The following is a 24,031-nucleotide window of genomic DNA, read 5'->3' on the forward strand; positions in this document are numbered from 1 at the left end:
CTTTTGTCCCATCCGGTGCTAATTTATCACGGTGGAATTAGGCGGATGCGGGAGCCAGTCCTCTGCTCTTTGGAGGAGCTAGGAAAGGCAGAGGGCTGGGAAGGTGGGTCCTGTCTGGAGAAGAAGGGTGGTACATGTTATTGGGGTTGTCAGGCTTCCTGCAGGCCCCTCCACTGTGTCTTACAGGCTGGGTCTCCCATGCAGTTCCTGCTGGAGCTGCATCCTGTTTGGACCATGGGATTTGATGCTCCAGGGACCTGAAAAGAAGGTCAATGGGTGTTGTGTGAGGACACTTGGACTCTTGCCCAGCCTGTGGAGGTGAGAGGATGTCTGGTGATGAAATGGTTAGTGAGATATCATGTGCTATGGCTGGGGACATGGCATTTGGGAGAAGTCCTGGCTTTAATATCCCTTTCCTCCCCTTCCTCCTTCATGCTGGTCCTCACCTATAGAATGGGAGTGATGGTTTTCATCTGCCTTTTAAAGGGTTTAAGATCTGACATGCTCAATGGCCGAGACTTTGGTGGGGGGTTGTTGCCAATTTCCCTGTAGACATTCAAAATGTTCTTTGCTTTTGGTATAACTCAGTGTAGCTTTGTCTGAACACCTGCGCTGATGTCAAATGCCACCTAATTCCACCCCCGGTCTTGGTTTGGGCTCAGTGGAGCAGAGGGCTGGTCTTCATTACTCCAGCCCCATATAAGCAGCTGCTGAGGCTGAATACCTTTTGTGCAGTGAGAGGAAATTGTTTCTGCCTGCTTTTTATGTCTGCACTATCACCTGAGGAGCCCTTGCTGCAAGCTACCAGGGCTGTGCTCACACAGCTTAGAGTGGTAACTGAAACCAGCATGTCTCTCCTAAAACAAATACCAAAAATCACATCTAATGAATGCTGTCGAGAATGTGAAATTTGTGGGTAAATCATAACGTTGTCCATGGGGTCAGCAGAGAAGGATTAAACCTGCCACTTACAGATGTTCAAGGCAATAAAAAGGGACTGTAAAGAAAAGCCCCTTGTTGCCAGGCAAAGCCACAAGCACAGAACTGTGCTGGCCCAGGGCCTCCCGCTTTCCTGGGAAGGAGGGAAGGGGTTAAGTCTGGAGCTGAGTGCTCAGCTTGCTCTGTATTATGTCCAGGTGGCATGACGTGTGAACAGACGAAAGATAAAAATCGCAGCGGATAAAATCACAGAGGAAATGGCTCTGTCTGAGCCCGGATCACGACGCCTTGCGCTGACCCCACAACCTGAGCTCCATCAGTCAAGTTGTCCTTCCCTTGACTTCTCACCCCATGCTCTGCTGCTGCTGCTACTCCATAAAAGAGGAGGATGGTGGGAGGAGGGGAGAGGCAGCTCAGCCTGATGACTAAGAGGGTCTGAGGACATGGGTCAAGTTCTTTCTGCTGGAGTCTGGAAAGGAAAGCTGAGTACTCTACCAGACCGTGCTATAAAACGATCTTCCCCATAAAAGGACCGAACAAATAACGGGGAGGCGAGTGCAGTCCTTGTCTTGCCTCAGCTGGGGATGGGCGTGGTGGAGCAAAGCCAGGCTGCCCTGGCAGTTGGAGACCCTCGATGCTCAGCAGGGAGAGCAGTAGCAGTGTTAGGGCCTGGGGCTTTGCTTCTGAAGCCGTAAGATCTGCGACTAGTCTGTCAGTCGGTCCCTTCCATCCACTCCATCCAGCTTGGCAGCTGTTAGCTTTGCTGCTTGAAGGCAAGGGAAGAGACCAAACTATCTTGTGTAAGAACATTGCTGCTGCACACTTGGTGCCTGGTCACCTTTGAGAGAGAAAGTCTTTGAAGGCTTTAATCAGCTCTGCAGGCAACTCTAGGGGAAATGAAACTCCTCAGTCATTGTCTTCATCTGAGACAGGTGGCATTGGTGACAGAAATAAAGTGTGCCACTGTCCCAAAGCCAGGCAGCCACAGCTGTGGGGAGAGGCACTCTCCAAGCTGGATCGTGCCTTGCTCTCAAAAGAGCCATGTTTGCCGCAAGGGCTGGAGGATGCTGGAATTTGCTCCCTTTGTCTGATCCAAAAGAGCCTAGTTTTGGGGAAGGCCTTCTGGGCACGCTGCATAAGACATCTGTTTTACAGGGTGTTTAGGACGGGGCTCAGCTCAGGCTTCCCAGAACTGGGAAAGGCTGGGAAGTGGTTCCCAGTGGTAGCTGGCTGAGTTCCCCTGCCCTAATTATCTTTGTAGCCCTGGGATTTGAGTGTGTTACCAATGACACTGTGGTAAGTCAATGAGAACTGGAAAGGAGTTTTTAGGTGATCAGACTCTAAACTGTTCTGTGCATTAAAACCAAAAAAAACAGCTTTGCCCTCTCCTGTGGTATAAAGATGCAGGGGACCAAAGCTCTGGTGGCTTGTAGCTTCATGTCTGTATGGAAACTTGTATTTTCAGTTCAGCTTTAACTAGTTTACTGTGTATTTTAGTTTAGCTTAACCCAGCCTTGTTTGATTGGAATTTATGCACCAGAATAACCAAGCTGGTGTAGAGCTGGCACCCTCTGAGCTGCAGGTGGGCTTTGTTTTCAGAGATGCATGTAGAGGTACAGAAGACTACTACTGTCTCTAACTTACTGAGAACAGCGCTATGGCAGTAATGTGCTCAGGCATCAGTAGATGCAGGTGCTGAGGGGCCTTCAGTCTAAATGAGGAGTGTGACTGAGCTTGGGTTAAGCATCTGCTGAGTTAGTCTTCCAGTCTGTGTGCATATGAAGCCTGTGGGCACTGAAGGTGATAATGCTCTGAAGTCAACATATGCTAAGCTAACTGTAACGGGTAGATGCTCACATGACTGAAAACCTTGCCACACAAACCCATTACACTAACCCATCCCAGGGCTGGGTGCACTTACGGTGATGCCTGGGGCTCATGGTGGAAGGTGGTGGCTTATAAAGCACTCTCTTTCTGGGATTGCTCCCCTGAGGCTTGTGAGAGCTGTTGGCCATTGCCTGTTTTGTCATTACCTGCTCAGGAGGATGTACAGTGATAGGGTGAGCACCCCCAGACTGAGGCATGACCTGGTAAAAGGAGGATGCATGTGTCCATTAAAAACTGATTTAGAGCTTAACGAGCAACTATAAGGAAGGTCAAGTTACCCCATCTGGCAGCCAAGGTGTGTCTTGGTTTGAAAGCAATCTATTGTGGCCTTTGACAGTGTGTGTAGCAAGAGGAAGTGGGCTCAGAAGATGCAAGCAATGGTTGAGAAGACTGAGGACTTCTTCCCTGTCCTGACTGAGAAGGGAAGGGGTAACCCAGGAGCATGCACTCTGGCAAGGATGTGGGGAAGGTCCACAGAAATGGACACGACTTTTTTGGGAGGGGCAAGACGCTTTTTTTTTTGCGGGGAGTAAAGCCACCACCCCACGTAGAGGATTGGGTGCCCGCATTTTGGGTTCCTAGCAGGCTCTGTAGATCCTCTCCTGCTCAGCGAGCAGATGGGGAAGTCTATCTGCATATGTCTTCGCTCCCAGAGAGGATGAAGAGCATCACCACTTCTTCTCCCTGGGGAAGGCAGCTCCATGGCATGACCTCCCACCTGGGGAAATAAGATCAACAAATGACTCCTAAGTAGCGTGTCCATCACTGTCAAATTGACCATGGATGTCAAGTGTGAATCGGCTCTTCCTGCAGCACGGCTGGAGCCAGCCCCTTAGCTGGCTGAGTCAAGCTGTGCTGACTCCCTGTGATAGCATTTTAATGTGAGGGATGACAGAGACCTCCAAGTTAATGTCTGCAGAGAGGTGACAGTTTTGAATGTCAGCCAAAGTGGAAGGCCTGCCTGGAATTTTGCGGAGAGTGAAGAGGATGGGCATGAAATTAGCACAGGCAACCGCATCTGCTGGCAGCCTTGCAGCACTGATGCGCGGTGCTCCCGAGAGCTGGCCACCCAAGTGGACCTTCCCTCTTGGACCTTAGGGGGTGACATGCATGTCTCCCAATGTGGCTCTTCCCAGAAGTGTCTTCAAGGACTGGAGGAGGGACTTGAGCCCAGAGCTCATCATTGCCCTTTTGGGAGGACCAGTGGGATGTGGAAACGGCAATAGAAATGCTGCGCTGGTGATAGGAGAAGGAGATGAGATCAGAGCTGAGCTGGTGTCTGCCTGCTGTTTTTAAGAATAATCGGCACGTGTATTTAGATGGGGCCTGGCTCTCAGGACCTTGGCTGGCTGCCTGAACAGCCCCATGGAGTCCCACAAGGAAGGCACTCCTGGTGATCAAAATCTGATGGCAAAGAGCATTTGAGTAATTCCTGAAAAGTTTATTCACGAGAGGGATCGAAAGCCTCTTGGTGCTCATAGTGCAGACGAGGAAACAGCCAGTACAAATCAGCCCAGGCCAAATGAGCAGGTATTCTTGTTCCCCTCCATTACCTTGGGCCAGGCAGTTCACTTTGCCGTGCCTCGGTTTCCCTCCTCTCCATGGGAGAAAAGGCTGGATTTCTTTACGGAGAAACGTTGGGGAAAATAAATGGCTCCAGGGTTGCAAAGGGCCTGAAGACTGCAGGTGGGAGGCATTCCTGAAAGGAGACAAAAGCAATGACAACGTACTGAACACAGCCAAGAGCTCGACTGGATTTATTAAAGAAAAAATGAGGGAGACGTTTGTGGTCAGCTTGATAAATCATCTCCCTCTCAAAGCTGTATTTCTGTGTTATTGTTTGCCTGTGATGGGATCTTGACAAACTCTTCCTGGGCTCAAGGGCTAATTGCTGAGTTCACAAAGTTGCAGAAGATCTTCCACACTGTCATCTGAGCTGGGACTGGGCTGAACTGGTTGTAGACTGGCCACTGGGAAACCAGTAATGGGTCTACTTGGTAATGCTGTACAGGGTACAATATTAATTTTTAATCTGTTAAAGACCAAATCCCTTCAAAGGGTAATTCTATTAACTGGTAACCTTCAAAACAGGGAGAAGAGCATATTTCTGTTTGGGTTCCTTATGAGGCATTATCAGAAACCTGGTGTTGAAGGGCCAGGAAGACTAGGGAGCAAGAAAAACCAACACATCCACAAACCAAAAAACTCTTCTAAAGGAAAATAAAAAAACAGCTGAGGAACACCTGGTTCTCAGCACCCCAGAAGTTCAGACGTTGTTTTACCTGGATACTGAAATAAGATGGTATTTGTGCTGAGAAAAGCATGCTTAAAATAAGGAAGGAAAATGTCTAAAGCGATTTTCAATTTTCTTATTTTAATTTTAATGCTTTCTTTATATGACTGGGCAATTGACTGGAGAAATCCTGGGCTTTGTCTAGCTATTTTTCTTGGCAGCACTTTGACCTCTAGGTATCCCCTGGTCTTGACCTTAGCTCTTTTCCAGTGAGCCGGCTTTGGAGAAATGCTGCAATTGGCAGGCTCTTAATTCCAATGCATCACATGCCAGCTCTGCAGATGCTGAAGTACTGACCCATGTTGTCCTAGCCAGTGCTTGTCTGCACTGCTCCGTGGTTCCAAGTCTCTTTCTTTGATAGTGTTGATGGACACTAGTAAGCTTGCCTCTCCCTGGGAGGATGTGGGGTTTGACCTTCGCCTCTGGACCCAGCACTTAGGTGGTTCTTGCTGGTCTGGTCTCATTTGGTGGTGGTACGGGAGGAATCTCACAGGGAGGCTCTGGCCAGGAAGGTGCATTTCATCAGCTTGTGGTTTTTGGTGAAGAACTTTCCTGCTATGCGAAGTACTCATTTTCCTTCCCACCAGTTCATTTGGTGTCCAATCCAGAGTCTGTTAGCTCCCAAAGTATGGGTGAAGGGACTGTGGTAGAAGACCTATGTGGATTAAATTCCCACTTGCTGCCATCCCTGCCTCCTCTGCCAAAAGTTGTGACCTGAGAGCGTTCCTTCTCCTCAAACCTGGGCTACGAGCTAATGAAGAGGAGAGATGTGTGCGGTCGTTTATCCTCCTCATCGACAGATGGGATCTGACAGCTTCTTCCCTTATGCAGTCACAGACTCCACAGCTTGCGTCTTTTCCCCTTTCTGCCAGGAATAACTTTAGGGGGGGCTTTAAAAAATGCTTCATTAAAGCTTCTCGAAATGTTGTTTTGTGTGTTGAATTGCAGGAACTATTTACAGTAACTTCTTAAATGAACCTTGCAAAACAGGAATGATTTCACTGTGTGCAAATTTCACAGCCTTTTACTGTTCTGATTTTTTTTTTTTTTTTTTTTGACAGCTTCTACATTTTAAAGTTACGGCCCCAGGCCTAAGAAACCCAGTGTCTTTTTGGGCCAGGTGAATTATGAATCAGCCTTGAACTTCCTTCATAGTGCTGAGTATTAATGTGTCTATATTGCAGAGGGTTAGTGACTTAACCAGCGGGTTGAGTGGAGAGCAAAGAGGGGACTTGAGGTCTCCAAGTGTTTAAGGCAGGGCACTATATTCTTTCCCTTCTAGACAGATGGGAGACAGTGAGGCCCATGGACCTTGGAGAAATTAATGGGGCCCTCTGAAAAAACATCCTGCTTGGAAATGAAATGTTAGCTGCACAGCCGTGTGCTCTGTGTGGCTGCCTTTATTTTTATTGGCCCCTCATCCGTTAAAGTTGTCACCTCCTGCTGTTATCCCAACTTTCTGCACTGGGAGAAGGTTTGGTGGTAGAGCCCTTCCATGAAGCATGGGTATACTTGCTAGTTGTGCTGTCTGCATCTTGTTTTAATGGGGATCATTAACAAATTATCAGCTTAACTGAAGATACTTGCTGAAAATATAATTAAAACCGATTACGTGAGGTGTGCTTTTTCTCGGATGGGGCGCTTCGGTGTACTGTAAGGTGGAAGACGGCTTGCTCAAGGGTAAAGAGCATAGGCTCTGTGGGTAGGCAGCTGGCCTGTATGTGTAATTGAAGTGGTGGGTAGCTGTCAATAGTGGCCAAAGGCCCTCAGTTTGCAGGACCTCTTGCTATGGCTGGTGTTTTCCATAGAAGTAGGGTGGGACTGACAGCTGCAAGCTCTGACTTGGTTCTGGCTGGTGCCTAAGTCGATGTCCCCATGTGAGATTTGGGGGTCCCCACATGAGATCTGGGGATGTCACCTCTGATACCCTGGCAGCCAGAGGGGTTGTAGCTGGTCTGGTCTGGGCCATGTCTGCAGGGTTTATTGACTTCGGCAAGAGAAGCAGAGTCTGCTTTGCCCTGTGACTTGCTGGACTCGGACTTATGATAGCTAAATATGTAGTGAAGAATCAGGACAGATCCTGCTGCAAGGCTGCATGGCAAAGAAAAGCATGTCTGTCTCTAGCAGGAGGGCTGCTCTATGGACATGAGTGCATGTGACCACGAGTTGTGTTGGCCTCTGTTCTTGTAGAAAGCAAAATGCTATGCTGATAATTCTCTGTTTGTCCTGCTAAGCACTTTTGCATGCTAAAGAAAGGCATGACAACATAGAAGAAGTATGATATTACATCTTAAGCCCTTCTTAAATATTTTGGGATGGTCAGTTTTGTTGATCTTTCCTGACTTACGTGAATTATCTGCAGGTCCTGGATTTCTGGAGAAAGATGTGTTGGATAATGTTGCAGCCCCTCTAGTCCCCAACATTCTGAGAGCCTTTCCTACCTCTCAGACCAACCCTGTTGGCTTCAGGTTTTGATCTACATTATTTATTGCTTTCTTCTTTACAGTAGCCCTTCTGGTAAAGCCAAACCTCATCTTGTTCAGTTTGGCTCCTTGGCAAGTCTGAATCTTACAAATTTGTCCAGGTTCAGAAGGAAAACAACTGTTTGAGGGTTTACAATTGAATTGAAAGCCAAAAGGAAACACAGCATTTAATTTTGGATAATTAATAGGGTTTTTTTTATAGAACAATAGCACTGATATTTTTGTTGGTATTTAGTAATAAGTGCTGTTTATGAAATGCTTCTTTTGAAGTACAATTTTAATGGAATTCAAAGCAAAAAGCATTTCAAGATGAAGAAACCAGAATTGCTAGGCTCAGAAATACTGCAGCTGGATGTTTTGATTTTGCAGATTTAAAATGTTTCAGTGTGAAGAACCTTCAGTGTGAAGGAGTCAGGAGTGATTTGAGAATTATTTCAATGGTACTGAATCTGCATTTCTCCCTGGTTATATACTTAATACGTGTGTAGTGGAACATTTTTTGCCTGCTTCCACAGTAAATGAGTAGGTAGCACAGTGCTTTGGTAAGAAGCCTTAGAATTTAAATAGACAAACTGGCAAGTTACTTCATCTCTGCATATTTTGCTTGCCAGCAAAACAGTAATTTTTCACTTGCCCAGATCAGTCTTTGGCCAAGCCAAAACCAAATCTAGGTCTTCTGAGTCCTTGTCCTGTGTCCCATGACAAGATCCCTGTCTTTTCTCTTTGTCATTTGTGATTAATCGCCCAAGTCTCCTGATATTATTTCTGTTCTGCTCCCTGACTGTATGATTTGAAACTTTATAAACAGGCCGTAGCAAATGTATGTGACATACAAAAATATGGGTATTCATCAAAGTAGCACAGCTGCTCCTGAAACAATGGTACTAAGGAAGCCCATTCATACTAATTACAGCAGCACAAAGAATTGTGTCACTAAATTTGCTGGCAGGTCCAAAAAATGTTTTGGCTTGACCTGAAACAGTCTCTTTTGGGGAAGAAGTTTTTGGCAAGTTGAAACATTTTAGTTTCACTCTAGAAGAAGCATTTTGTTTTGAAGTTAGGGATTTGCTTTAAATAGAAATTAAGAATTAGAAGATGGAAACATTTCTTTTTAAGTTGGAGTTTTTTATTTTTAAGGAAAAAAGTCTTTCTCTTACCACTAACATTTTGATAAAAAGGAATAAATGCGTCATCTGTTTTAATAGGGCTGGAATGGTATTTTTGGCAACCTGTTCTCCTAAATCTGAGCTCTTCAGCTGCAGGATTGCCTGACCCTTCTGCAAGTGCCTATGAAGAACACCCCACCTAGGGGTCTAAAGCTTGAGGTCCAGGCAACTTGACATGCTGAGCAGGTAACACTGGTGAAGCCTGGTAGCTCCTTGTGTGGTGCTGCTTGCTGGGAGGAGAGAACAGGGGAAATTCTTTTCCTAAATGTTGCTGAGCACAAAAGGAACAAGGTGTAATTACACTCTGCATACCAATATTTCCATGCACTCCTCTGATGGCACTCCAGCCACACAATATCGTTTTCCTTTCTGAAAATAGCATACTGAGTTAGTAAGATCCTTTAACATTTAGAAAGTCTGGAAATGCATAATTAAGGTATCCAGCCAATTCCCCCTTTTGCCTTGTAATTATTGTTTGTTCATTATCACCCCAAATGACTTCCACCACCCACTCAAGCTTGACTTTGCCCTGCAAATCTGTCAAAACAGAGATGCATATCAACATTGCAAATTGCTATTACGACAGAAGGAACAAACTTCCTTTTTCTCTCAGATGAATCAATTTTCAACATAATTTCACAATCATGCAGTAGGTAGAATGATTTACTGCTGCACAGTCTCTGCCTGCCTTTCTCTTCAAAATCTTACCTACTCAAACCTCCAAGTTCATCATTGTGACTCGGGTACCTAAACAGCCCCAAAGAACTGTTGTAATTCATAACATCCAACATCATACCATTAAAGACAGTTCCCAAAGTTGCTTGGGAGCTTGGGGAGTAAAAGGATAGCAGCCTCACTCCAGACACCTAAATTAAGGTGAAAAAGCAAAATGTTTCTAGCCCACAGCAACTTTGCTGACTTCACCAGGAGCTACTTTGTTTATGCAATATGGTGCTCATTGTAGTCCATGTGAGTCGATAGGAAAACTGCATTTCATGTTGTTTCAGTCCCTGCTTTTATTAAGCAGCCATTTGGATGACATATGGAAATTAATGTTATATTTAGGCATGTTCCTGTATGTCCATGAAGACAGTTACAAAACTATTTTTAACTCTAATACTTGCACTAATCCTCCTAAAACTCACCAAGGGGCACTAACTCTTCTCCAGCAGCAGAGGAAAACTCAGCCTGGTCTTTAGGGGGATATTTCTGGATAGGAAGGTATTTGCCAGAATAACCCGTTCAGTTCACTCTGGTTCTGCTCTCATCTCAAGTTGCTTTGCACTTCTTGCCAGCATCCTGCAGATTCCTTTGGCTTGCGGTACCCACAACCTTGCCGTAGCAAGCCCCAGGACTTGGCAAATGCCTTGAGCCACTCATGGCTCTGGCAAGCACCAGCAGATGTGTTGCAGATCTGTTCCAATGCACATCTGTGTGGAGCTGTCCCTGTAGCGGCCATGTCAAAATCTGGGATGCTGCTGCTTGTGCATGCCCTGCATGTTGCTCCAGGTGTTTGTTACCAGTTCCTGGGCTTGCAAATAGCTACCCGCTGCACATAGGTCTCCTGACCACATCAGCCAAACAGCAGCACCTATTCCTTCTTTCAAGAAAGACTTTCTTTCAAGCCGTTATGGGATGGGGAAGCCATAAAGACTTGGTTAACAGTGAACATTGTGGATGGGCCATCCAAGTTGCCAGTGGAGATGCAAAAGGATCACTGGAAGCTCCGAGATTGATTTCTTCAGAGCTTTTGCAGAGAGGCCAGAGGCAGTGTGCCAAGATCTCCCAGGATGGCTCCTGTCTGGGGTATTACTGCAGATTCTTGTTCATGAAACCCTTGTTCTAACCCGCTGGAGAATTTTGCATGTCGAGGGATGTCTGCAGAAGGATCTGTACCACGCTTCAGGCACGTCGTCCCCCGAGGGCTGGCATGTCACAATAACATAATTTCTCAGTTTGATCCAGCTTGTGGGTGGGCAGGGAAGGAGCTCTCTGCTCCCCATGCAGCTTTGTTCAGCAAGAGTCTTACTGTTGGGATGCCAACCCTGCTCAGGCTCAGATAATCCAGGGGAAGAGCCTCTATTTTTGGCATGTGTTGTTCTTTTTTTTTTTTTTCTTTTTTTTTTTTTTTTTTTTAAATTTTATTTTCCTTGGCATATTCTGCTACCTCACATCATCTCTAGGCTTCCCTTGGGAAGCTGCTCTACCTGTGATGGGATGCAGTATGTTGGTGGTGTCTCAAAGCAGCCTTTGCCCCCCTAACGGTGCTGCAGCCCAGCCCTGGGGCACATGGAGCTATGTCCGTTGTCCGTGCAGTCCTGGAAAGGAGCATGCCCTATGGGTCAAATTTCTTCAGTACAAACCAGCAAGATTGCCTCATCTCCTGCGTGAGGGCACTTCTTGGTGGTGTGCATTCAGAGACACACTTGCCTTGCTCTGCGGCTGTGCTGTGGGCAGCTCTGCTGGCCAGCGTGCGATGATTATTACCCTGCACTTCTGCACTGCAGTGTAGTGATGACTGCAATTTATCAGGCTATTCCCTGGTGGACTGGATTTGACCTGAACGCTAGGGTGTCTCGGTGCTTCCAACCAGCTCCACTCACGTGGTCTCCATGACGGCTTTCCTGGAAGGCAGGCTGATCTGGCGGGAACTGCCTGACACATCGCCATCAATGCGTCATAACCTTTATTTTTTTAAAAAAAAAAAGAAGAAAAAAGAAACAGAAAAAACAACCTTCTGCCCACGATCCCATGGTAACCCTAGCAATATGGGCATTAATGTCCAGTGAGCTTTCTCCTCTGGATGGGGGAGGGGGGAAGTTAATGGGTTTAGATTATTTGTGGTTATCTGGATTTCAGATTGACACCATAAATATTCAAACTCTGAACCTGGCTGGATGCAGCCGCTGTTGACTTTTGTATGACCTAGCTGGAAACTTTAAATCAGCTGTCGACTTGACTTTCAAGGGAGTGAAATGCTCCAAATCCACTAGATAGCATCTCCTTGGTGTTTTATTACCTCCTGAGAACCTCACTTTGGTAGGGACCCAACTCCAGCCTCCTTTCAGAAAGCAGAGCTTTGTTAGCCTTGCAAAGTCATTAAACCTGCCATGTGGGAATAGGGGTGTCCTACCTTGTGGCAACACACAGGGCTTATTATATAAAATGTACATGATTAATATACAAGCAAAATGAGTCCAGATGCAAGCCTAGCATCGTATTATTAATAGGCTAACATAGATCTCTATCAACGGTGCCCTCTGTTAGCTAGATCACACTGGATGCTGCATTTTGGTGGTTTTTTTGGTGTTTTTTTTTTTTGTGGGGTTTTTTGTTTGGGTTTTTTTTGGTTTTAAAGTGTTCCTTTGTCTTTTGAAATCACTATATAGAACTTCAGGGCTTCTCTGCAGGTACTGAAGACATTTGTGTGCTGTCATTCTGGTCAGCAACCCAGGGCTGGTTTGTAAAGTGCTGAGTAAGAAGTGAAACACTGTGAGCAGCCATGAGGACAGTTAGGGACAGTGGTGCCACGCCAGTGACCGCAGATTGCTGCACTGGCGCAAGGCGCTCTCTTGCCCAGTGACCGAGAGCGGAGCAGCCCTCTAATGCCAGATTCATCACAGCAAGCAGTGTGTTGAGGGCCACTATCAGCTTAATGAATGTCACAGCAGCCAGAGTGTCATTAAATGTTACGGCCTTTGCTGAAGAAAAAGACACAAACACCATCTAAGTAATTGCGTGCTTGTAGTGGGAGGAGAGGCAATGGGATATCTGGCTGCTAAACGTCTGCATCCTTCTCTGAAGAGCTAGACAGTGCATCCAGAGATGATGCTCTCAAAAGTCACAGAGGTAAAAAAGTTTGGGCCAGATGTTTTGCTGAGTAGACTTGTTGAGAAAGAGACCCACAGTGTGGCTGGAGTCAAGACATTCAACCCTCTGTAGCTCCGTGGCAGACACTAGAAAGCTCTGTGCCTCTTCTTCCCTTGGTCACCTTGGCCCACCTGTCCAAAGCCGTTGCTGAATTCAGTTGCCCAGCTTTGAGGCTGGTCTGGTTTCACAGCAGTGCTGGGCACTCAAATGCCAGCAGTCACGTGACATGGTCTTGGGTCCATGCAAAGTGGCCCAAGGTAGGAGCTGTTTTTGAAAACGTAGGGGCTGGCAAGTCCAGGCTGACAGCTTTCAGACTAATTGGTTTGATGGGGTAGTCCTCTAATGTAATGTTTTATTAGGTCCAATAGATTTCTGCTCCAAATTCCCTGGGGAGCTCTCCAAAAATGGTTGTTCAATGAATAGCTTTTCCCTGCAGCTAAGTGAGAGAGGAGCTGGCAATAGAGAGGTTTTGGCAAACTAGCCCGACAAAGACTTGGAAAAGCTCTTAGTCCAACCTTACAGATTATCTCACACCTCATCTGGCTGGTACTGAATCACAGGAAAGTGGTTGGGACTTCTAATGGCCAGGGATGCCTGCTCTGGGTTTTCATTTCGTCTCTACCTCTGTTGTGAAGGTGCTTCTTCTTGCAGTTCCTGTTCTTGATGCATTGAGATCCCTCTCTGCAGAAGCCCTCAGAGGTGTGTGTTCTCCTGGAGACCATGCACAGGGATTTGGAGGTCCTGGCATGGCTGTATCTATACACTCATGTCTCCACCCTACACGGTGTCTTATCCCCCAGCCTGCAGGTAGGCAGTGGGCTCTGTAGTGACATCTTCCTCCGAGCTCACTCTTGGTTATGAAGATGTCTGGACTCTCTAATACAGATTCACTTGCCTTATACCTTTAATATCATGTATGAGTTGCTATCCGCCGACTAAGATTAATTGAATATGTAAAACAATAGGTGCTAAAAATTAATACAGGGCTTTGTAATGCAAGTTGACTTTTATACTAGTTTGAATACTTCACACAGCAGCTATAAGTACATTAGTTTTATTGATCTATATTCATAGAATTATTTAAATGTACCCTCTGGTGCTGAGTGTCAGGGATTTTCCAATGCTTGCCACTATGCATTTTTCATTAGAGGCTAGTGAAGGCTGATCCAAACTTTGACTGCCCAGGCAAGATTAATTTTGTCTTGACAGCCACAGCCAAACACAAGCAGAGTGTGTTTTGAGAGCTGACCACTAACCATGGTCTCACACCACGTACCCCGCAGTGGTTTCCCAGGCTCCCTCCTTCAGGCTCTTCCACATCATCAGCATTTCAGTGCTGCCAGGGTATGCTGGCTACCAAACATCCTGGCTCCACCAAGGCTTTTCTTCTGCATTTTGTTTTAAAGAATGAAAATGGGTCTGTTCCTATATATAGCTGAAACTCTTATATTAAAACTCTGTCTGTACTGTGCATACTAAACCTGGCCTGATCTTTCAAGGTCAGATGTTTGGCAGGTGCCAGCTGTCTGTAGCTGGTACAACGTTACTTCCATCTAAATGTGACTGGTTTGTCTTTTATTTAATCAGATTTTTTTCCACTTTTGTCTATAAATGTTCAATTCATTTTCTTGCCCATCTCTAGTGGGGGATTAAAAAAAAAAAAAAAGAGGAAAACAGGCCAGCAGCTTGATTTCTAATGAAAAGTATTCTCATGTTTTTCTTTTAATAGTGTTTGCTTGTAGTGATTGGCCAAAGGAAACTGAACTTTTTTAGTTCACAGGGAACTCGGGACGAAAAGAATTAAACTTCTCAGAGAAAAATAACATGTGATGGTTTTTAGTGTTTAGAAGTGAGACAAGTGCCTAGGCAAGAAAGGCAGCTTTCCCACAGGTTTGTCTTGAGGTTGAGTGAGGGACAAGAGCTCTTGTAAACCCCTTTTCCTGCACTCGGTTGCTTGTTAAAGTCATGGGAAGTCTCTGGTGTCTACTAAGAGGCTGAACTCATACTGCAGCCTTTGCTTGAGGGAGGACACTAAGAAGGTGTCTGTCCTTTAGCTGACAGCCCAGTGAAACTAAAACTACGTGAGTTTTCTGTCTCTCTGCTAAATTGGGTTAAAATTAGCTGACAGGTTCCAAAGTGATTGGAACACACAAGCCTACAGTGTAATTGCATAAGCCACTTTACTTGGGAACCAAGATGAAAAGCATCACTATGTTTTACAGTGCTTATTATAACAATCATTTTGCATCTGGGTCAATGTTCATGGTACAGTCTGAACATTGAGAATGAACTTCATGAATGCTGGAGGGGCGCATAGCTGATGGGCCTCTTTGGGGGGACATATGTGGGAGTGTGCGTGCTGCAGCAGAAGAGCCTTTGGGATTTGGGAGCCCGGCCCTGCAGAGATGCTCTTGTCAATCCTGCTGACGCAGCTGTGCCTGTTGTTACCTAAAGCTTCTTCTGAATCCAGCTCTTTTGCGTCCTTGAGAGTGGAGGAGGAAGCTATCATGGGATGCTATTGCCTCTCTGCTGTGTTGTCCCAGGGCCACCAGTTCCCCATGGGAGGGTTATCACTCCAGCTCATGTCCTTTCAGCATCAGGGAGTGCAGTCTTCTCTGGGCCTTAGAGCAGGGAAGCACTGCCTGGCTCCTTTGCCCTGACTAAGTTGAAGGTGGCTGCAACACTGTACTTGGGGAATGCTGTGCCTCTGAGGTTTAGCAGGGCCATGGTTGCCCCTAGCCTTGCTGTGCAGACAGCTCTCCCCAGGCACGTCCCGAGCTCCGGAGCAGGCTCAGAGCCACACAGGGCTCTAACACTGTGTAGGAAGATTGCCTCCAGTGGCTCCCCACGCTGCTCTGTGGGGACTTGGAGGAGGATCTGTGATTTTATTTATTTATTTATTTATTAATAAATGGGGGAGGTAGGCTGGAAAGTGGCCCTGGCATCACCTTCTCTCTACCTTTCAGCATCCTCCCTGCAGCAGGGCTGGAGGATGGGTTGGGGCCAGGAGCCGGAGCTGGGCTGAGCATCCCTCTCCTGGTCCAGAGCCCTACCTTTGCCTTGTGTGGGGACAGCTGACCCGGGACCCTGTGTCCCGGCGCTCAGATCCTGCCTTGCGCTCGGAGAAGGTGGCTTTGGTAGCGGGTTCGTGAACTTTGCTATGTTTTATAGCCACTAGAGGGGGGTCAGAGACTGTTGGCTTGGGCTGCCTGGAGCCAGGCTGCCCGGGTCTGGGGCAGCCCGTGTGGGGGTGCCTCGGGCTGAGCCCCGCGGTGTGAAGCCTGGCCTTCTCTTGCCCTCAGCGTGGTTTCAACATCTTTCCCAGCCTCAGTGGGAATTCCTTTGGGAAGGTCAGTGCTGCAAGCCAGGACATGATGCCTGCACTTACTCTGCTTTCCCCGCATGGGAATAGCGACACGTGGGCAAGGAGCACTGGGTTAGCAGGGAGTCAAGCTGGGGAGTCCTTCTAGCCCACAGTGGATTTATCAGCTCAGCTCCAGGAACACTTTGTAACTTGGGCGCCAACCGTTGTCACCCAAAGACAGCCCTCTTACTCGCACACAAGCCTGAAACCACCTGAGGCAGCTCTGTGCAAGACCCTATCAGGCTCTTGGGTGGAAACCTCCCCCACTTCATGCTGTGCTCCTGCACATCCTAGCAGGGAGCATGCCCTTTGATTCATGTGAGGTGGCTCTGAGGTGGCTCTAAGGTGGCAGTGGGGGAAGGATGCTGTGTGTCCAGCTCAGGGTGTGTGGCATCGGCTATTGGTGAAGGGAAGGCACTGAGATTTGCCGAGGAACATCAGGCCATTGGGATCGCTGGTGCTGGACCAATTTCAGCTGGCCAGGAGCAAGTGTGTTTATTGTCTCCAAACCCAGGCATTTGAGGTGCTGAATTTCCTTTGCTAGCAAAGCCCAGAGCAGTATTTTGTGCCAAGATGAGGAGAGATTTTCAGAAGAATTTTATAGCTCATCATTTTCCCTCATGGACCCTTATATATGATATTTCTAAAGCGGGGGGAGGGGGGGGGGAAGTGCTGGGTTTTCCATTTCTAGGTGCTGCTCTCCCAACTTTGAGTGGCATGAACCGTAACACTTGCTAACTTCTCACTGATGCCTTGGCAAGACTCAGTCAGCTTCTGAAGAGGGAGAAAAGGATGAAGGGAGTCTACAACTGCCCTTCGCAGAACCTAGCGCAGCTTCGAGAGGGATTTTTCTTCCTTGGAGCAACACACCTCTGCCACCATTGCATGGTGGATGTTCCTGGTGATTCTGGAGGAGGATTCAAAAGCAGGTAACTTGATGGCATCAAACCAGTTCTCTAAGTTCCCCTGTACTTGTTGCTGAGAGTACCCAGCCCCTAACACATCATGGGAATAGTCTGTTCTCTGTGTCACTGGGAAGAGATGGAGACTGGTTGCATTAATGGATGGGAAGGATTTGGCCTCCCCACCCCTCAGCCTCCCCACAGCTCCAGGATCATTTTAAGTGCAAGGCTGTGGATTATAAATTATACAGCATTTACAATCAGGAAAACATCTGCTGGGTGCTCTTTCCAATGGACAGGGCCAGCCAAAGGCTCCAGGACACGATGCGTAGGGGTTGCACCAATCACCACCTGTCTGCTCCTATAATCGAGTTGATTTTTTATGATCTTGACATCAGCTTTCAAGACGCATGATCTATGTGTTTATTTAGCTGTCTTTCCTGGCGTCCCTTAGTTTTGAACTCCTGTAAATCCTCCCACAGTTGGATTTCTGCACTTTTCAGAGATTACGTTTCCTGACAGTACATTTCTCCTTCCCCCTCACTTTGGTGACAGCTCAGGCAAGGCTCCAGGGACTGAAGTGTTCAACCTAGCTCTGGAAAGCTGAGCTCTGACACAGAGTGGGTCTAACTTTCCAGGGGCCAAGCAACTGGTACTAGTGTAAGTGGGAGAGGTGGCCCAAACATGCTGCTTTGAGGCTGGAGTCCCGCTCTGGATTCAGAATCTGGTCCAGGGGCTGTGTCTTCTTCCAGGACTTGGTGGCTGGACCACAAGGTAGTCTCTACAAGGGCACCTACTCAGGTCGTGTCTCCACACCAGGAAGGCGAGTGGAGTCAACATGGCCAAAACAGCAACTTTTGTTAAAACGGCCCAAATTCTGGCTGCTCGGGAGGGAGATCTTGCACCTCTGTTAGGTCCCCAGTGGCCCCTGCCTGCTGATGCATTCATCTCAATGGGAATTAACCCGTGCAGGGGCTTCCTGGGGATCCCAGGTTAAATGAGTCCCAGAAGGTCCTGGTTATAAATGCCCTCATTTTTCACAAAACCGTGTCTTCTTTTGGCCTCTTCTTTTGGGGAAGTGCAGCTAGTGCTGAACTCTACTGGCTTCCAGATGTGTACAGATGGATGAATACTTGCATACTACTAGGAAAGGATATGCAGTGGCCTTTCCTTTTTGTGCTTTTTCATACCAGAGAAGTAGGGAGGGTTGGGAAGAGCTACAGCCAAGAAACCTATCAACTCTATGGGACACTTCCTACAACCTGTAGCCTCTGAGTCCAGTGGCTGGGGGTATATTTCCATGGAATAGCTGTGCAAGTGGGAAGACTTAACGTGGGCTGATCAGGCTTTCCAGGTGGCATTTGCAGCTACCCTCCCTTTCCCAGCTGGTCCTAGCGCCCTTTGCTTATTCCTTGTCTACTTTTGTGCCCTCTGGCCTTTTTCTCATCCCCTCTGCAGGGCCCTTCTGCCTGGTGCTAGCTCCTCCCGCTGTGTGCCCTGGTCCTTCCTTTCCCTGCACCAATATGGAGAAGGAGAAGGGGAGACTGCCAGGATCCTGAGCTATCCTGGCTCTGCCCCATGTGGTGCCTACACCCTGTGATCCCTGCCTCTCTCCCCAAACTTCCCAGACACCAGTGACCTGGAAATTCATTTATTTACAGCATTAATACCTCTAGAAGGAGTTTCCTGCTTGACTGCAAGCTGAGGCCTTCCCCATCTCTTAGAGAGGATCTCTGACTCCAGCAGGTACTGTGCCTGATATTTTTCCAAGGCCACTGTGAACAAGTTCAAGTTTGAAGACCTCACACTTAAGCTTAGCTCAAGTAGCATTCCCACCCGCTTCTGAACCTGCTTCTGAGCTCCTCTGCTATGTACAGCAGCACTCAATGGTGTCCAGATAAAATGGATTTAAAACTTACATGTGTGCCAGGATTTAAAACTTACATGTTTCCCAGCTCTGTTACCAGGGCCTAGTGGTACCCACTGTTTCACTTGCCCCGCAGTGGGGATGGTGCTGCCCTCCCTCTCAGTGGTGCAATTTTAAAAGTCCAGGAGGGACAAAGCTCCCTGTAAGGGTCCAGTTTCCCATGGGGCTGACTAAAACCTAGTTTTCAGCTGCTAAGGATCTGGCTGGGCAGCTGAACACATAGATGGGTGACAACTCACCTGTATCCATATGACAACCGGATACATTAGCTGTCCATCACTGCAGTGCTTAGGTGGAGGAAGCTTTTGCTGCACCCTCATGCTACGACCTGACAGCAGCATGCTTTGTGGGGTCGTGGCTGAGAAACCCCCACACGCTGTGAGGGAGGCAGAGAGCATGGCCTAGCTGATGTCTCGGTGTCAGCTTCTCCTCCCCATCCTTCCCCATGTGGCCCTCTCTGCCAGGTCCTCTCAGCCATCCTTGTCCAGTTCAGCAGAGAGAGCAAGAATTGATGACTCAACATGGGATAATTTACCCCTCTGTGTAACAAGATGTAAAAGGATCTCTCTCACACTAGGCTGGAGGCTTGCCTTTATGGGCAACTCAAAGCCTTGGCCTTGAATGGAAACCTGTCTCCTGCTAGCAGAAGATTGGATACACCTCATCATCACTTGTGCATATTTTTTGCCTGCCAGGCAATCGCAGGAAAACAGATGAAGAAAGATTGATCTGTAGGTCTTAATTTTATGGGCCTGTGTGGAATCCACCTCCCATCAATTTACCAACAGCAGTTAGAAGAGCCAATGTCCTTATCATTCCCCTCATCGTGGCTGGGAATAATCTGCCGAATGAGCTATCCCTTTATAAGGGTGTTATCATGTAGAAGTGTGAAGCGGATTTGCACCTCTGATGGCTCTGTAGTAATTTATATTGCATCAGTGCCTAGCTGAAGCCTGGGTCTTGTTGCATTGCTCCTTGGGAGAGAGATCTTCCTCTGCAAAATTGCTCCAGGTGGGACAGGGAATGGAAATGCCCTGGGAACAAACAGGTTTCCTGGTGAGGCAGCTGTAGGTTCAGAGCATGGAGGTCTTTTCCTCTGGGTAGCTGCCGATCCTTCCATACCAGTCTGCTTCTCCACAGTCACATACAGTTGGCATCACCTTTGCCCTTATAGGGCTACTTGAACTACACAAAGGCTGTTCTTATGATCTGCCTGCTTTGCATGTGTGTGCTTCTTTTAAAAGCGAGTTAGATGGAGCTGGGTTACACAGTGAATTCCCCGTTGTCACCCCCCTGTTTGCAGAGCAGTTCAGTGACCACCATGCTTAGTGCAGGGCTGGTGAGACTCCCCCAGCCCGGCTCTCACGGTCAGTCTGTGCCTTCCTGTCCCACAGTTTGGGAACTATCCCTGCCACCAAGAGCTGGTGACATGGCTTCCTAGTGGTGTCACAGCCAAATTTTGCCCTCAAGGTCTCCTTTTTGGAGCCAGTACCCATACTAGAAATGCAATCCCTCTGTTTCCCCATTTTTTTTTTTTTTTTTTTTTTAGAGTATCACAGAAAACTAAGGCACAGGGAAATAGAGCCCTTTGACCAAGGTCACTTACCAGCTGCTGAGTCTGGAGTAAGAGAGACCTGATTTCCTGGCTTTGTGTCACAAGTGTGAATGGCTCCGTGCTCTGATGACAGCTAGGGCTTTACAGTATGGGAGGGGAAAAAAAGCGCCATATTTCAACATGTTTCTTGCTCTGTCCCTGAGTGCATCCCCCAGGGTGAGACTGAAGTCAAGAGGCTGCTGTGAAAGGGTTATAGCCGACCTCTGATCACAACCGATTAATGACAGCCCCAGGGAGCAACAGCCCTTGAGCTGGCAGGAAGGAGGTGAGTACTGAGTATGGAAAAGCAGTGAAGTTTTAAATGCAGCAGCTGGAGTCTGAAGTAGAGCAACAGCAGGGGAAAAAGCAATGCTTGGATCTGTGGCAGCAGGGCAGAAATGGAGGGATCCAGCAGTATGGATCCAACCCTTCAACTATCAAAATCCACTCTGATCAGACTTGTTGCTCTGAGTTGGCTGCTCGGTGGTGATGGCTGGGGCTTTTTTAATTTGTTTGTTCAAATTGAGAAAAAAAAATTGCTGTGAGGGTATCTTAGTATTTAACTCCAAGGACATGATAGCAACTGTGTGTGGCTGCTCCTCAGGAGGGTGAAGGAGCACTGTTGTCAAGCCAGGGAATCTGGGGCAGAGCATCAGGATGGGGTGAGCAGGGCCAGAAGGAGCCCCCACTTCTCCCTGTGCCACCATATATCCAGCTTTGTGCTGGACTCAGCAGAAATCTTCCCTTAACATAATTAAAGGATGAACAGAGACGGCTGCAAGAGGAGGCGGCTGTTTACGAGCGCAGAGGAGGGCATGCTGGGAAGATGCTCCATTCCCCTGCTCGAACTGCTGCACGGGAGCACGACCCCGGGCGAGGATGTGCACGGCGCTCGGATGCTCTCCAGCTCTGCCACGAAGGGCTGAAAGCAAATTGGCTGTTAATGCAGACAGCGGCCGGCTTGACTCAACACTCCCGTGCTACAAGCGGGATGGATGAGGAAACCCATGCTCCTTCTCTAACAGGTCTGAGCCTGCTTGTTAGACCTGGTCAATAGTTTGCTGTCAAAAGCAATTCTCTGTCAAACAGGCGTTGTTTTCTTTCCTTTCTGCCAGAGCAGAATTTTTCTTGGAACATGTCAATTTTCAGCCAAATTTTTTGCCTTTTGGTGCTTCCCCCCCTGCCCCTTGCTTAAATAGCAGCACTGAAAACAACATGGTTTTCAGCTGCTGAAGTCTGAATCTGAAGGCTCAAGCCAGCAACATCTCCAACTGTATTTTTGATTTTATGTCAAAAAAAAATAGTGGAATGGAAGAAGGTTTTTAAGAACTGATTGTCGCAGTGGAAAAATGTGTGTTAAAGGATGTCAGGAAAATTTCTGGAGGCTTGGTGTCTGTAACTCTCTTTGCTGGTCTGTAGTTGTGAGTCTGGGAGTGGTTCAGTTGAATCAGAGTGCTTGGGGACAGGGACGGTGGCAGCAGAGGTGTGTCCCTTTCACTGTGTGGGTTTATACCTGGGTTACAGGGCCTGCTGTGTCTTCCTTGCTGGTTCAGCTCAATTGGCAGTGTTTGCATTCAACATTAAACACAATAGCTCCTCAATATAACGGAAAACGGGCTGTCTGGAGAAATGCTGCCTGCTTAGGAAAGCTTTGGGTAGGGTCTGTGGTTTGTCCCACAGGGCTTGGAGTGGCCAGCGTGACTGACGGAGGTGATGGGGACACAGCTGCAGAGCCACTCCAGAGGAAGCACAGTGATGATACCTTTGTCCTGGCCCGGCCCATTGGGTGTCCACCTGATTCTGTGTGAAGATCCATGGTGTCGCTGGCAGCACCGTAGTTTCAAGTGTTGACACCCTGGCTCGTTGATCTGGGGGCCACGTGTGGATGTAGCTGAGACCCACGCAGGAGATGTGACACCACATCAGGACCCAGAGGCTGGAGGGTGCCTTGTGCTGTGAGGATGCACAGAGGTGGGGGAGAGTTGGTGGGGACCAACTGGAGAGGCCCTGTGGCCCCAGGTCACGTATGCGTTGGCTTGGCAGGGTTTTTGGGTGTTGCCAGAGTTATGCAGGGAGCGTGCGCGCCTTTCTTGTGTGTGTTTATGCATGCAAAGAAGTGCCTGCTGGGGAAGGAGTGGAAGGCTTGTGATTTATCATTGCTCTGTAATGGGTGCCTTGCTTCTAGTGAAAGAGGTCAACATCCCTGAGAGATACCAAACCCCCTCCTTATTAACGTCCTGTTACAGCTAATGGCTTGGGGTAGGGCAAGCAGGTCTTACAAGGAAGGCATTAAAGAGCAGTGCTACTTGGAAGGGAAGCCAAAGAATTTACAGCAATATTTACACAGAGGCTCTCCCCAGAGATAAGGAGGTACACAGTCGGCTCAGCAGATAAGCAGAGCCGTGGGACGAGGCAGAGCAGGGACTGTCGTTTGTGCATCCTGAAGTTCAACAGGATCGAAAGGCAGAGCTGCGTGGTGTGGGAGAGTGGGATGCAATCAGGACCACACGTACCAGCTGGGACCCAGTGTCTGGGAGGGACAGATGTTGTGTTAGTGTCTTGCAGTGAGGAATGGGGCCAGCAGCACTCCCTCATGCTCCTAGACCTGAGCCCCAAACCTGGGTTTGAAGGTATGGATTAACACAAGTTAATGAATGCAGTTGCTTGTCCTAGTGAAGATGTCAAGATCTGGCCCAGGTTAATGTCCCTGGCAACCACTATCTGTCCTGCCCACCATATGCTTTGTGAGCTGCAGGTTGACAGTTGTTTCTCCAATGGGTCCTGCTAGTGCATCCCAGCTCCATCTTCAAAAGCCCTGCCTTGACCCCACCTGGCCGTGTCCTGGGGGAGCCCCAGGGACCCATCTTACAGGCAAAAGGAAAAAGGCAAACTTCCCCATTTCATCTGAGGTGAAATATAATTCCTTAACAAGCATGCACCTCAGAATACAGGTTGTCCAAGATCACCCAGGCTGGGGAACAAGTGAGAAACTTCAGCTCTTTCCTGTCCAGCTGATGTTGCGGTCAGGTCCCCCCTCCCTAATGCTTTAGCTCCAGTCTCACTTTTTTTCACACACTTCTCTGTTTGCTCTGACAGACCTGTGATGCATCTGCACTCGATTGTCCTTCTCCTGTGCAGGCTGAAGATCCCCCAGACCATTCTCTGCCTCCTTCATCTGCATCCTGCCAGACAGGCCAAAATCTCACATCCACCTGCCTCATCCAGGAAAATCTCCTCATCCAAAACCTGCAGGAGACAAAAGGAGTTTAATTTGTTTTTTCTAATCGGCACTGGGCTTTGGATATAGCTATGTCTGTGGTAGAGAAACCAAATAAGCCCCCATGTAGCAGTCCATAACAGGACAGCTGAGTCTGCTCCATGCCCTCTTCCTGCATCAACTAGAAACCTCCCTGCACCTCCTGTCTCACTCCCAGCTTCTTTGTGCTCGAATCACACACGGCCACCACCTCATCCTGCACTAGACCACATCTCCACTTCACCAACCTCCCCAGCCCCTAATAGCACTCGGCCACCGATCTCCGAGCACTCCATCCATCATTTGACTAGCACATTATTTATTTACCATGGGGGAGAGAAGGGAGTTGG

Source organism: Leptosomus discolor, chromosome 3, assembly GCF_034619465.1.
Source record: "Leptosomus discolor isolate bLepDis1 chromosome 3, bLepDis1.hap2, whole genome shotgun sequence".
NCBI classification, from domain to species: domain Eukaryota; kingdom Metazoa; phylum Chordata; class Aves; order Leptosomiformes; family Leptosomidae; genus Leptosomus; species Leptosomus discolor.